Source organism: Zea mays, chromosome 4 (genome assembly GCF_902167145.1).
Source record: "Zea mays cultivar B73 chromosome 4, Zm-B73-REFERENCE-NAM-5.0, whole genome shotgun sequence".
In the NCBI taxonomy this organism is placed as follows: Eukaryota; Viridiplantae; Streptophyta; class Magnoliopsida; order Poales; family Poaceae; genus Zea; species Zea mays.
In genome coordinates this window covers 38,080,407-38,095,927 of record NC_050099.1, presented here as the reverse complement: position 1 = coordinate 38,095,927, position 15,521 = coordinate 38,080,407, and positions in this window count along the sequence as shown.

Below are 15,521 nucleotides of genomic sequence, written 5' to 3'. Positions count from 1 at the left end.
CATCAATATCAATGTCTTTACATCTATTGCAGATAACAACATGCTTTATGGATGAACTAGCTACATTAACTTTTTCTAGCTTAGCATTTAAATCACCATTCAAGGTTTTGAGACTAGAAATAGAATCATGACAGGTAGACAATTCAGAGGATAATAATTCATTTTTCTTAACTTCTAGAGCAAGAGATTTTTGAACACTAATGAACTTATCATGTTCCTCATATAAAATATCTTCTTGCTTTTCTAGCAATCTATCATTTTCATTAAGAGCATCAATTAATTCATTTAGTTTATCTACCTTAGATCTATCTAATCCTTTAAATAAATCACTATAGTCTATTTCATCGTCAGAAGATTCCTCATCGCTAGAGGAAGAATATTTAGGAGTATCTCGAATACATACCTTCTTCTCCTTAGCATAAGGCATGTGTGGCGTTCGTTGGGAAAGAGGGAAGACTTGTTGAAGGTCGAGGCAGCTAGTCTTTCATCATCGGAGTCAGATGAAGAACAGTCAGAGTCCCACTCTTTTCCAATGTGTGCCTCGCCCTTCGCCTTCTTGTAGTTCTTCTTTCTTTCCTTCTTCCCATGCTTTTCTTGTGCCTGGTCATTGTTATTATCGGGACATTGTGCTATGAAATGACCAGACTTACCACATTTGAAGCAGGAGCGCTTTCCCCTTGATTTGTTCTTGTTGGGGTACTCCTTGCGTCCTTTCAAGGTGGTATTGAAGCGCTTGATGATGAGCACCATTTCATCGTCGTTGAGCCTGGCAGCCTCCACTTGAGCTACCTTGCTAGGTAGTGCCTCCATGCTGTTGGTTGCTTTGAGAGCTACGGATTGTGGTTCGTGTAGAGGAAGCGGTTCGTTTAATGCGTAGTCCACATACCTCACTTCCTTTACCATCATGAGCCCGCTCATGAATTTTCCGAGGATTTCATCGGGCGTCATCTTGGTGTACCTAGTGTTCTCACGAATAAGGTTCACAAGATGAGGATCAATAACAGTAAATGACCTGAGCATGAGTCGAACGACGTCATGATCCGTCCATCTTATACTCCCGTAGCTTCGGATTTTGTTGACAAGGGTCTTGAGCCTGTTGTACATTTGTGTTGGCTCTTCTTCCCTTATCATCACGAATCTCCCCAGCTTGCCTTCCACCAGTTCCATTTTAGTGATCATCGTGGCATCATTTCCCTCGTGAGAAATTTTGAGGGTGTCCCATATTTGTTTGGAATTATCTAGGCCACTTACTTTGTTGTATTCATCCCTGCATATAGAGATGCTAACAAAATAGTAGTAGCTTGTGCATTTTTGTGTATTTACTCGTTGATAAACACGGGATTGTCAAAGCTATCAAAATGCATCCAATTTTCAACAATCTCCCAGATACTAGGATGGAGGGAAAATAAATGACTACACATTTTATGACTCCAAAAAGAATAATCCTCTCCATCAAAGTGTGGGGGTTTTCCAAGAGGAATTGATAGTAAATGAGCATTTGAGTTATAAGGGATGCAAGAATAATCAAAAGAATAATTTTGATTAACTGTTTTCTTTTTCGACGAAGAGTCTTCGTCGTCGTCATCCCTTGATGAAAAGAGGAGGTGTCGCTGTCGTAGTAGATGATCTTCTTAATGCGCCTCTTATTCTTTCCATCCCTCTTCTTGTCATTCGAGCCTGAGTTGGTGGGCTTGTCATCTCTTGGCTCGTTGAAGAGGGACTCCTTCTCCTTGCCATTGATCACCATCCCCTTACCCTTAGGATCCATCTCTTTGGGCGGTTAGTCCCTTAATGAAGAGTACAACTTTGATACCAATTGAGAGCACCTAGAGGGGGGTGAATAGGTGATCTTGTAAAAATTCAACACTAAATATTCTAACTTGGTTATGAAATGTTAGAAAGATTGAAGCCAAGTTATTAAAGCGAGAACTCTTCACTTGATTGTTCCTTTAGAGTGAGTATTGAACTTTGGAACAATGACACAAGTGATTAAGTGAGAACTCGAGAGAAGAAACCAATCACACAGAAAAGCGACATAAGAGACACAGTGATTTTATCCCGTGTTTCGACCAAGTATAACACTTGCCTACTTCCATGTTGTGGCGTCCTAATGGACGAGGGTTGCACTCAACCCCTTTCAAGTGATCCAATGATTCACTTGAATACCACAGATTCTACCTTATAGTAGTTTTCCCGTTTGTGAGGAATTTCCACAAGTTGGAGCCTCTCACCCTTACACCTTATAGTAGTTTTCTCGCTTGTGAGGAATTTCCACAAGTTGGAGCCTCTCACCCTTACAAAGTTGATCACAACACAAAACACAAGAGTAAGGAAGGGAAAGAAACACACACAAGACTAGAATCACAACAACAATACGCACACAAGTCAAGAAGAGAGTACACAAGAACAATACCATAAGTTCACAACACACTTAGTGCTCAAATCTCAGTCACGATGATCCAAATGCGTATTTGCGGAGTCTATGCGTCTTAGGGTGTTTAGAGAATGCTTAGTGTAGTGCTCCATGCGCCTAGGGGTCCCTTTTATAGCCCCAAGGCAGCTAGGAGCCATTGGAACTCCATTTGGTAGGCAATTCTTCCCTTCTGTTCGTCGGTGCACCGGACTGTCCAGTGGCACACCGGACAGTGAACAGTGCATGCACAGTACACGACAGAGAATCCCCTGATTGGCTGATTTCCTTTTCTGTGGGCACCGGACCGTCCGGTGCGCCATGTGACCGTTGGCTCTCGTCGACGTGGCAGATAGTCGTTGCATGGCTGGAGCACCGGACTGTCCGGCGCTAAGCGTGGACTGTCCGGTGATTTATAGCCGACGTAGCCAGGGAAAAACCCGAGAGCGCCGATCTCGCAGACCGTGCACCGGACTGTCCGGTGAGTGGCACCAGACCATCCGGTGCTGCGCAGACAACACCTTTTTCTTCAATTCTTCCTTTAACACTTTGGCTTTTACTTAGATGATTCCTGGCACTTAGACAAGAGTGTTTAGCATATAAAACTTGTCGACGTTTCGACCCCGGGGGGTCCCTGGACCGACGAGTAAATTGTCGCCGCGTGTCCCAGCCCAGATGGGTTGGCGCGAGACGGAGCACGAAGGGAGGAAGAAACAGGCAAAGGGGAAACCCGCGGCCTTCGTGTTGTCCTGCGCCTAGGTCGGGTGCGCTTGCAGTAGGGGGGTTACAAGCGTCCGCGTGGGAGAGAGAGGGAGCCTTGTGCGTCGGCCCGTTCTCCCGCGCGGCCAACCTTCTCGTACGAGAGCCCTGGACCTTCCTTTTATAGGCATAAGGAGAGGGCCCAGGTGTACAATGGGGGGTGTAGCAGTGTGCTAACGTGTCTAGCAGAGAGGTGCTAGAGCCCTAAGTACATGCCGTCGTGGCAGTCGGAGAGGTTTTGGCACCCTGTTCATGTGATGTCGTGGCCGTCGGAGGAGCGCTTGAGCCTTGTGGAAGTACAGCTGTCGGGGCTGTCAGATCCTTGCTGACGTCTCCTTGCTTTCCGTAAGGGGCTGAGAGCCGCCATCGTCATGGAGCACGCGGGGTGCCATCATTACTTGTTTACCGGGGCGAGCCAGATGGGACGCCGATCATGTTCCCTGCAGCCTGAGCTAGCTAGGGGTAGGGTAATGATGGCCTTCCCTGTGATGTGGCGGGTCCGAGCCCGAGGTCGGGCGAGGCGGAGGCTCCTCCGAGGTCGAGTCTGATCCCTGGGGTCAGGCGAGGTGGAGTTCGTCTTCCGATGTCGAAGCTGAGTCCGAGCCCGGGGTCGGGCGAGGCGGAGACCGTCTTCCGAGGCCGAGGCTGAGTCCGAGCCCTGGGTCGGGCGAGGCGGAGTCCGTCTTCCGAGGCTGAGGCTGAGTCCGAGCCCGGGGTCGGGCGAGGAGGAGACCGTCTTCCGAGGCCGAGGCTGAGTCCGAGCCCTGGGGTCGGGCGAGGCGAAGTCCATTTTTCGGGGTCGAGGTTGAGTCCGAGCCCTGGGTCGGGCGAGGCGGAGCTTCCCATGGCGCCCGAGGCTGGACTTAGCTGCTGTCAACCTCACTCTGTCGAGTGGCACAACAGTCGGAGCGGGGCAGGCGGCGCTGCTTTCCTGTCAGGTCGGTCAGTGGAGCGACGAAGTGACTGCGGTCACTTCGGCTCTGTCGACTGAGCGCGCGTCAGGATAAGGTGTCAGTCGATCCTTGCATTTAATGCTCCTGCGCTACGGTCGGTTGGCGTGGCGATCTGGCCAAGGTTGCTTCTCCGCGAAGACTAGGCCTCGGGCGAGCCGAAGGTGTGTCCGTCGCTTGAGGGGCCCTCGGGCGAGACGTGAATCTTCTGGGGTCGGCTGCCTTTGCCCGAGGCTAGGCTCAGGCGAGGCGTGATCGTGTCCCTTGGGTGGACTGAGCCTTGACCTTAATCGCGCCCATCAGGCCTTCGTAGCTTTGTGCTGATGGGGGTTACCAACTGAGATTAGGAGTCTTCGGGGTACCCCTAATTATGGTCCCCGACAAAACTATTGACAAAATGTTTAGTTCTTACCTTTATTCTTTATTTGCATATCTTTAATACTTGGCACACATCACTTCAATACAATGTGAGTTGGGCATCTAATCACCACAATATTTATAGAAATGGCCCAAGGGCACATTTCTCTTTCACCACTACACTAATACATCGATTATGTATGTATTATGTTTTCATTCCTCATTTACTATAACAAACCGAGAGTAATTTAATTATTTAAGGCACTAAATGGATTCATTTGAAAATGTGACCAACTATAAAGTTGCATAACTTTTCGAGATCTACAAATTCTATTTTGATTGTTTCTACATTCGAGGCCGTTTACAAAATTTGAATATCAAATTTGAAAACTTCACACGAATTTTTCAATGATAAGATGATTTCAAATCAAAAAATGTCAATTACAAAGTTTCATTACATTTCAAGGCCTACAACTTTTATTTTGGTGGTTTTTCCATCCGAGGTAGTTTGGAAAAATCAAATTTTAAAATTCAAACATAGTTTTGCATGACAAGATGATTTCAAACCAAAACATTGTCAACTAGAAAGTTTCATAACTCTTCAATACCTACAACTTTCATGTTGTTGGTTTTTTCTTTCAAGGTCGTTTTCAAAATTCAAATTTTATTTTTTAAAAAATCCAAACATAGTTTTCATTGACAAGATGACTTCAAATGAAAAAGTTGCCAACTACAAAATTCTATGACTTCTCAAGATCTACAAAATTTATTTTGGTTGTTTGGTCATTTGTTCATTTCACATGATGGTTTTAACAATATGCACAAATTTTATACATCTCTCTCATCTATACTACTTATTAAGAAGGTAAGAGTAGTCTGCCGTTCTGCCCTCCTCCGTGTTCTGCCGTTCTGCCCTTCCCCGTTCCGCGCGCAGAAAAAAAATAAATTTGTGGCTGCTCAGGGATCAAACCTTGGATCTATTGAGTAGAATGCCTAGCCTTCCACCCTCTAGCCAACATGACTCATATTGAATTGTGTACAACTTCAACTAAGACTTCTTTTGTGTTTAACCCGCCGTCCACTCTGTATGCTCACTGAGTTTAGAAAAACATTTATAGCTTGGCCCCTGATCTTTCTAAAATTTGGGACGCAGGAAATAAAGAAAATATGGAAAAGGAGTTTAGAAATTGATTTTTAGTTTAAAAATAATTGTATAAACCCATTTAATTCATGGAAATTTCATATTAAATCCAAATGAGTTCATTCCAATTTCTATAATTCTATAATTCTATAATATTATTTTTTATCACATAATACCTCTGTTTTGTCAAACAACAATAAAATTGATTTCCTAATTAATCTTATATCAAATACATAGAAACTTTGGAAATTCGTAACTTCCCCATTTTAATTCTAAATTGAACCGTTCCAGTTGTGTTAGTCTCGTATGAATATTTACTACAGTAACAACATTGATTATACCATATTTAATACTTTTATAATTAGATATTTATTTATCCTATGTTAATTGGGTTAATCTATGTCTATTGGATTAATTTATTTAATATATTAATATAATATTCTAACTTTATGGTTATACGATGTTTGACCATTAGTCTTGCAAACACACACACTTTTTTTTGATAGAACAGGAGGGGCGAGCCCCTACTGGAATTTTATTAAAACTAGAAAACGACAGAGTTAAGAACAGGCAGGTAGATATATTACAGAAGGTTAGAGGTGGTGGTTTCTACTGCCAATGTTGAAGCCATGCAGGGATGGCCGAATCGAATCTGCCCTTAGCTCTATGGGTGACTAGGTGTAATTCTTTTGTGAACTCATTTTTGCATTGCTGCACTGTTGGGTCCTTGTCCTGAAAAAGCCAGGCATTACGACACTTCCAAATGCTCCAAGTCATGAGAATGACGATTTCCATAGAGAAGGGAACATTGAGCTGTTGTTCTAGATTTGCTGCAGCATCCACAGGATTAGCAATTCTTGGGGGCGTCAAACCGATTGAATTCCAGCAGGCCTTCGCGAAGTTACATCTGAGAAAAAGATGATAAAGAGTTTCCTCCTTTTGCCAGATGCAGTTCTCACAAGTGTAAGACTCAAAAGTCATGTTTTTCCTCTTCAGCATATCCCTTGTATTGAGTCTGTTCTTTAACCAAAGCCAAAAAGGACCTTATGCTTAGGTTGACATTTATTTTTCCAAAGCGATCTGAACAAACACATACACTTACCTTTTTGTTTAAGCAAAAGCGTATGGTGATACGTGTCCGATGACTAACGATGTACGTGGGAATTTCTTCCGGTATGTGTGAAACGTGCTCTCCAATAATGAGACCATGCAAATCATGACATATATCGAAGTCTGCATGATACTAATGGTTGCAATGTAGTGGTGAAACAGATAGATTATAAATAACAAAATTTATGTATGGCCAGAATCACAAATTGATTATAAAACATTTTCTCATAAAGGTATAACACATATTTTGTATATAAGTTATCGTAGTATACTGGTATTATATATTCCCGTTGCAACGCACGGGCATTCAGCTAGTAGTTTTATAAACTACGAGAGAGATATAGGTTTTATGAACAAATTTACTTTTATTTTGTCATATGAAGAAATATTCAAAATATAAATTGCACATCATGATGGGTTATACAAATTTGCAGTTGAAAATTTTCATTTGAATTAATTTACTGCTTTAAAAATGTGATTTTTAAATTGTCTTTGCCTAGCGTTGAAAAAAAAACACTCGGCAAAGAGCTCTTTGTCGAGTGTCAAAAATAAAACACTCGACAAAGAGCTTCTTTGTCGAGTGTTTTCTTTTACCGAGGGTTTTTTGTGTGGCACTCGGCAAAGAGCTTTTTTGCCGAGTGCCCAAAAAAACACTTGACAAAATATTTGGTACTCGGCAAATAGCCAAATTCCGGTAGTGCCCATAACAACTGCGCCAGTATCGTCATCGTCATGCAGCAGTCCTTTCTTTTCCCAGCTCCATCCTAGTGGGCACGCAATAAGACCTGTTGCCGCCCTACAGCTTGCTCCCAGCGTCGTGCCTGATGGGCCTAGCCAGGTTGTGGCGGCCCCGCGTCGTGTTCATGGAAGAAGCTTCATCCAAGAAGGAGCAGCTCTCCGGTGCCCGCGAGGGACCCAAGGCCGCGACATTTGCGGCGACGAGGACTGGATTAGGGAAGATCCTCCATTACGCATATATGCGGGACACCGACGCTCAGATTCGGGACAACAAAAATTTAGGGGAAGAAAGAGGGAACTGTTGGATAGATATTTTTTGTTTCAATTCTAAAAAGCTTTTTTTGAATGTTTTAGTGTTTTTTGGATATGCTCTTACTGGGATTAATCTTTAGTATCTAGTTTTTAGTCTTGTTTAGTCTTTATTTTATCAAACGAAAGGACTAAAGTAGGAACTAATTGGTTTTATTCTCTAGTCCCTCGCACGGGTGCTAAAACGGACTAAAGGGTAAAATTTACTTCAATTGACCTTGCCTAAAAAGCTGGCATGAAACATGAAAAGGTTTATTTCGGTATTTATGTGTTGCATTTAATGTATTTAAATCTGTTTAATCCTAACAATTAAACATGATATGGACTAAAGTTTAGCCTTTGCACTAAACTTTAGTCCTAGCACTAGTGGAACCAAACGAGGCATAAAGAGGATATGTGTGCTATTGTGTGGCCATCCCACACTCCACCCCACATAGGAAGGCTTTTGGATGAAATTGTTGTCCAACAATTTCTTCCATATGGGGAGGCAGAGAGGAAGTTTTCACATATATTTGTTCGGTTGCGTCTAAATTGAAGAGGTTGAAAGTGATTAAATTTCTTTCTAAATAATTTTGATTAGAGTAGGATTTAATTCCTTCCAATTTCCTTGGATCCATACGTAACCGAATAAACCATATAGGGAGCTCTAATCCTCCTCTATATGTTAATTACGTCATTTTATGATACTATTTTTTAAGATTTGTAACATAATAACAATATGTATTGTTGTGTATAAATAGTCCATGGTTTTTAAAAATTTCAAAAGTTGATGAAAATGTTATATAACTAGGTTAGTGTACAAGGGAAGCTGAATAGGATGAGTGGTTGGAGATGTACTTGTCGGCGTTTCGAGACAGGGGGTCCCTAAGCCGACGAGTGAGTGTGCTGCGTGCCCCAGCCCAGATGGGTCGAGCGCGTGGGCGAGCGCGAAGGGGGAGAGGCGAGGTGGCCGGAGACGGGCGTGAGAGAGGTGGAAGTCCCGCGGCCTTCGTGTTCGTCCCGCGCCCAGGTCGGGTGCGCTTGCAGTAGGGGGTTACAAGCGTTCACGCGGGTGAGGGAAGCGAGCGGCCCCAAGAGAGCGCCTGTCTCGTCCTCGGTCCCGCGCGGCCAACCTTCTCTAAGAAGGCCCTGGTCCTTCCTTTTATAGTCATAAGGAGAGGATCCAGGTGTACAATGGGGGGTGTAGCAGAGTGCTACGTGTCTAGCGGAGAGAGAGCTAGCGCCCTAGGTACATGCCAATGTGGCAGCCGGAGAGGTCTTGGCACCTTGCTGGCGTGATGTCGTGGCTGTCGGAGGAGCAACGGAGCCTGGCGGAGGGACAGCTGTAGGAGCGGTCGAGTCCTTGCTGACGTCGCCTTGCTTCCGTAAGAGAGCTGAGAGCCGCCGTCGTCACAGAGCTTGTGGAGCGCCATCATTGTCCATCTGGCGGAGCTAGCCAAATGGGACGCCGGTCTTGTTCTCCGTGACCCGAGTCGGCTCGGGGTAGGATGATGATGGCGCTTCCTGTTGACGTGGCGGGCCTGTGCCCTAGGTCGGGCGACGTGGGGGCTCCTCCGAAGCTGGGGTTGAATCTGTCTTCCGTTGCCGAGGCTGAGCCCGAGCCCCTGGGTCGGGCGAGGCGGAAGTCGTTCGGCAGAGGCCAGGGCGGAGTCCGAGCCCTGGGGTCGGGCGAGGCGGAGTTCGTCGTCTTCCGGGGCCGAGCCCGAGTCCGAGCCCTGGGGTCGGGCGGAGCGGAGTTCGCCGTCTTCCGGGTCTTAGCCCGAGTCCGAGCCCTGGGGGCGGGCGGAGCGGAGTTCGCCGTCTTCCGGGTCTTAGCCCGAGTCCGAGCCCTGGGGTCGGGCGGAGCGGAGTTCGCCGTCTTCCGGGTCTTAGCCCGAGTCCGAGCCATGGGGTCGGGCGGAGCGGAGTTCGCCGTCTTCCGGGTCTTAGCCCGAGTCCGAGCCCTGGGGTCGGGCGGAGCGGAGTTCGCCGTCTTCCGGGTCTTAGCCCGAGTCCGAGCCCTGGGGTCGGGCGGAGCGGAGTTTCCTATGGCGCCTCTGGCGAGGTCTGACTGCCTGTCAGACTCACTCTGTCGAGTGGCACTGCAGTCGGAGTGGCGCAGGCGGCGCTGTCCTTCTGTCAGACCGGTCAGTGGAGCGGCGGAGTGACTGCGGTCACTTCGGCTCTGCCGGGGCGCGCGTCAGGATAGAGGTGTCAGGCCACCTTTGCGTTAAATGCTCCTGCAACTTGGTCAGTCGGTGCGGCGATTTAGTCAGGGTTGCTTCTAAGCGAAGCCAAGGCCTCGGGCGAGCCGGAGGTGTGTCCGCCGTTAAAAGGGGGGCCTCGGGCGAGACGGAAGTCTCTCGAGGTCGGCTGCCCTTGGCCGAGGCTAGGCTCGGACGAAGCGTGATCGAGTCACTCGTGTGGACTTGATCCCTGACTTAATCGTACCCATCAGGCCTTTGCAACTTTATGCTGATGGGGGTTACCAGCTGAGAATTAGGCGTCTTGAGGGTACCCCTAATTATGGTCCCCGACAGTAGCCCCCGAGCCTCGAAGGGAGTGTTAGCTCTCGCTTGGAGGCTTTCTTCGCACTTTTTTGCAAGGGGACCAGCCTTTCTCGGTTGCATTTTGTTTCGGTGGGTGCGCGCGAGCGCACCCGCCGGGTGTAGCCCCCGAGGCCTCGGAGGAGTGGTTACACTCCTTCGAGGTCTTAATGCCTTGCGTAATGCTTCGACTGGTCTGGTTGTTCCCTCATGCGAACTGGCCGTAGCCCGGGTGCACGGTCGGGGCCCAAGCTCTCGGGCTGGTATGTTGACGCTGTCAACGGTTCGGCCGGAGCCGGGTTTGCGAGAGCAGCCCCCGAGCCTCCGCACAGGGCGAGAGGACGATCAGGGACAGACTCGACTTTTTACATACGCCCCTATGTCGCCTTTCCGCAAGGAGGAGGGGGGAGTGCGCCATGTTACCCTCGATGGGCACCGAACATGGTGTCTCCGGTGAGCTGCAAGCGGGTAATCCGAGTGGACGTCCGTGCCCCGTTCGTTGGGGGTCGGCTAGGGGCCCAGAGGCACGCCCAAAAGTACCTGCGGGTGATTTGCCGGACCCGGTCCCCTGGCGACGGGGTCCGAGGGCTCGATGCCTCCCTCCGATGGGATTCCGTTACAAGATCGTTCCCGCTGGTCTCGGAAATGTCCTAGGGTACCTCGGGAGCGTAGCCCGAGCCTCGGTTATGTATCGAACGTACCCCTGGTCATCCCTCGCTCGGTGTCTGAGGCGACTGTGAACCCTTCGGGGGCCAGCCTTCGAACCTCTGATCAGTAATGGGCGCGGAGCCCGAGTAGCCTGAGGCGGCCATGGAGCCCTTCGGGGGGCTGGCCTTCGAACCCCTGACCAGTAGTGGGTGTCGGGCCCACGCGATCTGAGACGACTGTTGAACCCCTCGGAGGGCCAGTCTTCAAACCTCTGATCAGTAGGGGGGCTCGGAGCCCGGTTCCTTCGCGGAGAAGGATCCTTTTCGGGGTATCCCCCTTTCCCGGTCCCTGTTGCAAGAGATAGAGAAAGAGGAAAAAGGAAAAGGATACGAAATCGAACGACGTGGCGTACCTTTTTTGGCGCGGTTATTACGGCGAAGGCGAAGCGTCGTCCGCATCTCCTGCCGGAAGCGCCGCCTGTCCCGCCGCGGAGTTAATGCGACGGGGCGAGTGGTTGGCGGGGCGGCCGTTGCGCGTGCGCGAGCCGTTCGAGGAACGGGTCACGGGTGCACCATCATCACGCCGTGGGAGGAGGCTCTCTTGCTGTCCCCGGACGGGACGTGAGCCTGGCTGACGACGTGACTGCTGCTACCGCCCGCCTGCCACCGTCATTACTGCCGGCCCACTTTCGGCCGCATTGACCGTCGCGCCAGGCTGGCGCCGCTGGGTCGTGCGCTGGTCGCCTCGAGTCGCGGCATAGGCTCCGCAACCGAAGAGGCGCGACAGTGGCGCAAGTGGTGGCGCGGTTACTTGCATGCAGCAACTGGCGCGCTGGTTGCGCGACGCGTGGGCCTGGGCCTCCAAACTGGCGTGTCAGAAGTCGGAGAAGCGCGTCCACCTGGCGCGGTTGCATGTCGCCTGCATGGCTGCCCGCCCCTTCCGCCCGTTGGTCTGGGCAAAAGTGGGGGGTCGCTTGTAACCGCTGGGCAGTTGTGCGCACCATGCACGGCGGTTTGGCTTCTTCTGCTCTGAGCCGGTTTGCATGACATGCGGGACCCAGCCCCCGAGTCGCAGGGGAGGGCCTTGGAGCGTGTTGGAGAAGACTCAGCCCGTGGCGTTTGGGGGCGCACGTAGGGAGAGTTGCCTTTAAAAGGAGGGAGACTCCTTTCAGAAGACAACCATGTCTTCTTCCTCCCTTATGCGTCGTGTCTTTCCATCTTCCAAGCCCCCGGATGGGGGGTATCCGCCGCCTTTCCGCCTCCTCGTTGGAGGAACGCAACTCCGTGGGAGTTGGTACCTTTCAGCCATCGTTCGGCTTCAAGGATTTTCATCACGCAGCCCGGCCGCACCCCTCCACCGGCGATCGCCCGAGATGGCGACCTCCGGCTTGATGGTGGGGGAAAGCGAGCCGGGCTGCGGCCTCTGCCCCTCCCTCAGCCTCAAGGATTTTCATCACCAAGGCTGGGGAGGGGAGAGTGCCGAGTTGGGGTCGGCCTCTGCGCGGGCGGCGGCTCGCTCCTTCACTCAGTGATCGGAGGGAAGGGCGAGCCGTCGTCCGTGGCGCTGGCAGCTGCAGCGTGCCTGGCTTTCGAGCGCGAGTGGCTTCGGAGCCGCTCGCGGCGCCGGCATCCGCCACGGCAGCTTGAAGAGGTTCTGCTGCCGGCGAGATAGCCAGGGCCGGCCACGGACTGACCTCTAACTCTACGGCCTTCTGCCCGTCCTTGCCTCATGAGTTTTGGCGTGGGCGGGGGCCTCCTGGCAGCAGCATCTGCCCTGAGGTCAGTGCTGCCGCTGTTCGACCCCCCGGAGCAGAAGTCGTCGTCGTCGCTGCTGCTGGAGCAGGTGACGGCGCGCCGTTCGTCGGCCTTCTGTTGCTCCACAGGCCTTCCCCCTCGGAGTGGGGTTGTTCGTACCTGCGGAGGGGGAACCGGAGTTCCGTTTGTAATGGCACTTCGAATGCCAGTGTTTTTTGTTCATTGTGGCTGTCGAGGCCTGAACATGTATGTAATTTCGGCACGGAGCCGTGTTTTTTCCTCATTTTCGAGCACTAAGTCTCGCCTGTTGATTATCTGAACCGCTTCACCAAGCCTGAGTCGCCCCGTGTCAAGGTGACGAGTGAGGTATCCGTATCCCGGAGGCGTAGGAATCCCTCGGCTCGATCGGCCTTGTTGTCTGAGGCTCCTCTAGCTTAGTTAAAGGGACCCCTTGGCCGCTCTTCGATGAGCTGAGGCCAGGGGTAGCGATATCAGTACGAACAGAGACGGAGTTGGCTCGAGAATGGGAACCTGGTTGGCCGGAGCCTAGCCGGGTTGTCCGTCAGCGGAGCCGACGCCGGAGTCGATCAGCCGAGGCCTCGGGTCGGGCTGGCGCCCCTGGAAGACGGTTGGCCGAGGCCCCAGGGGTAACCGGCCGAGCCGCCTGCTCGGGCCGGATTCCCGGAGAAGTCCCTGACCGCGCCGCCGTCCGAGGCTGGGTCGGACCTTGCTGAAGACGTCGTCGATGCCGAGGGTGCTACGGCCCCCTTCAGCGTGAAGACCCGAGCCTGCAGGATCAGATTGTCTTGTAGCGTGTGCCTTCTGTGGCCGCCGAGGCCAGAAAACACACCCTCGCCGTGCTGTAAAGCCGCGTCTTCTTTCCTCTTATTTCGAGCATCTGGACTTTCCGTCGGTAACAGGGATGTCTGCGTGAGCGAGAGTTGCTTCTCGCGGAAGGTGATGAGTGAGGTATCCGTATCCCGGAGGCGTAGGAGTCCCTCGGCTCGGTCGGCCTTGCCGCTTACGCGTACTTTCACCCGTCCGTGAGGCCCTGTCCCCGACTTAGTCGAGAAAGCTTGAAGGACCGCTTTGGCAGAAGAGCTTCCGAACGTGAAGACTTGTTCGGTCCACGGAGTCGCTTTATCCGAACGCGAGTTACTTATCGCAGAAGGTGATGAGTGAGGTATTCGTATCCCGGAGGCGTAGGAGTCCCTCGTCTCGGTCAGCCTTGGCTGCTTACGTGTACTCTGTCGTTTCCAGGATCCGCTTTCCGAAGTAGTCAAGAAGCACGAAAGAAATTCTGCTAAAAAGAGATCCTTTTTTCGAGGAAAAAATTCGACGCAGAGGGGGTCTCCCCCCTTTTAGCCCCCGAGGGAGGGTCGGGCTTTGCCGAGGCGAGGCCGACCCTTCCTTGATGACTAAACTTTGCGTTGGTGCGAGGTATGTGAATAACTTGAAAACATCTTAAGGGTAGAAGCGACGTAGCTGTTTGATGTTCCAAGCGTTGCCGTAGATCTCGCCTTGATTGTTGGCCAGCTTGTATGTTCCTGGCTTCAGAACTTTGGCGATGACGAATGGCCCCTCCCAGGGGGGCGTGAGCTTGTGCCTCCCTCGGGCGTCTTGCCGCAGCCGAAGCACCAGATCGCCCACCTAGAGGTCTCGGGACCGGACCCCTCGGGCGTGGTAGCGTCGCAGGGACTGCTGGTACCGCGCCGAGTGTAGTAGGGCCCTGTCCCGAGCCTCTTCCAGCTGGTCCAGCGATTCTTCTCGGCTAGCTTGGTTGCTTTGATCGTTGTAGGCCCTCGTCCTCGGGGAGCCGTATTCCAGGTCGGTGGGCAAGATGGCCTCGGCCCCGTAGACCAGGAAGAACGGCGTGAAACCCGTGGCACGACTCGGCGTCGTCCTTAGGCTCCAGACCACCGAGGGGAGTTCCTTCATCCATCGCTTGTCGAACTTGTTGAGGCCGTTGTAGATCCGAGGCTTGAGCCCTTGTAGAATCATGTCGTTGGCACGCTCTACTTGCCCATTCGACATGGGATGAGCCACGGCGGCCCAGTCCACCCGGATGTGGCGATCCTCGCAAAAATCCAAGAATTTTTTGCCGGTGAACTGGGTACCGTTGTCGGTGATGATGGAGTTTGGGACCCCGAAGCGATGGATGATGTTGGTGAAGAACGCCACCGCCTGCTCAGACTTGATGCTGTTCAGGGGTCGGACCTCGATCCACTTGGAGAATTTGTCGATGGCGACCAGCAGGTGCGTGTAGCCCCCGGGCGCCTTCTGCAAGGGACCGACGAGGTCCAGACCCCATACAGCAAAGGGCCAGGTGATGGGAATGGTCTGCAGAGCCTGAGCGGGCAGGTGGGTCTGCTTCGCATAGAATTGGCACCCTTCGCAGGTGCGGACAATTCTAGTGGCGTCAGCCACCGCCGTTGGCCAGTAGAAGCCTTGCCGGAAAGCATTCCCGACAAGGGCTCGGGGTGCCGCGTGATGGCCGCAAGCCCCCAAGTGTATTTCTTGCAGGAGTTCCTGACCTTCGGCGATGGAGATGCATCGCTGGAGGATGCCCGAGGGGCTGCGATGGTAGAGCTCCTCTTCATCGCCCAGCAAGACGAACGACTTGGCGCGTCGCGCTACCCGCCGAGCCTCGGCTTGGTCGGGGGGTAGCTCTCTTCGGCGGAGATATTGCAGGTACGGGGCCTGCCAATCTCGATCAGGTGTGGCCCCGCTCTGCTCCTCCTCGACGTCCAGTGCCTCGCCCTCGGGGGCCGAGGGTACCTCGAGCTGAGCCGAGGGTGCCTCGGGCTGTGCCGAGGGTGC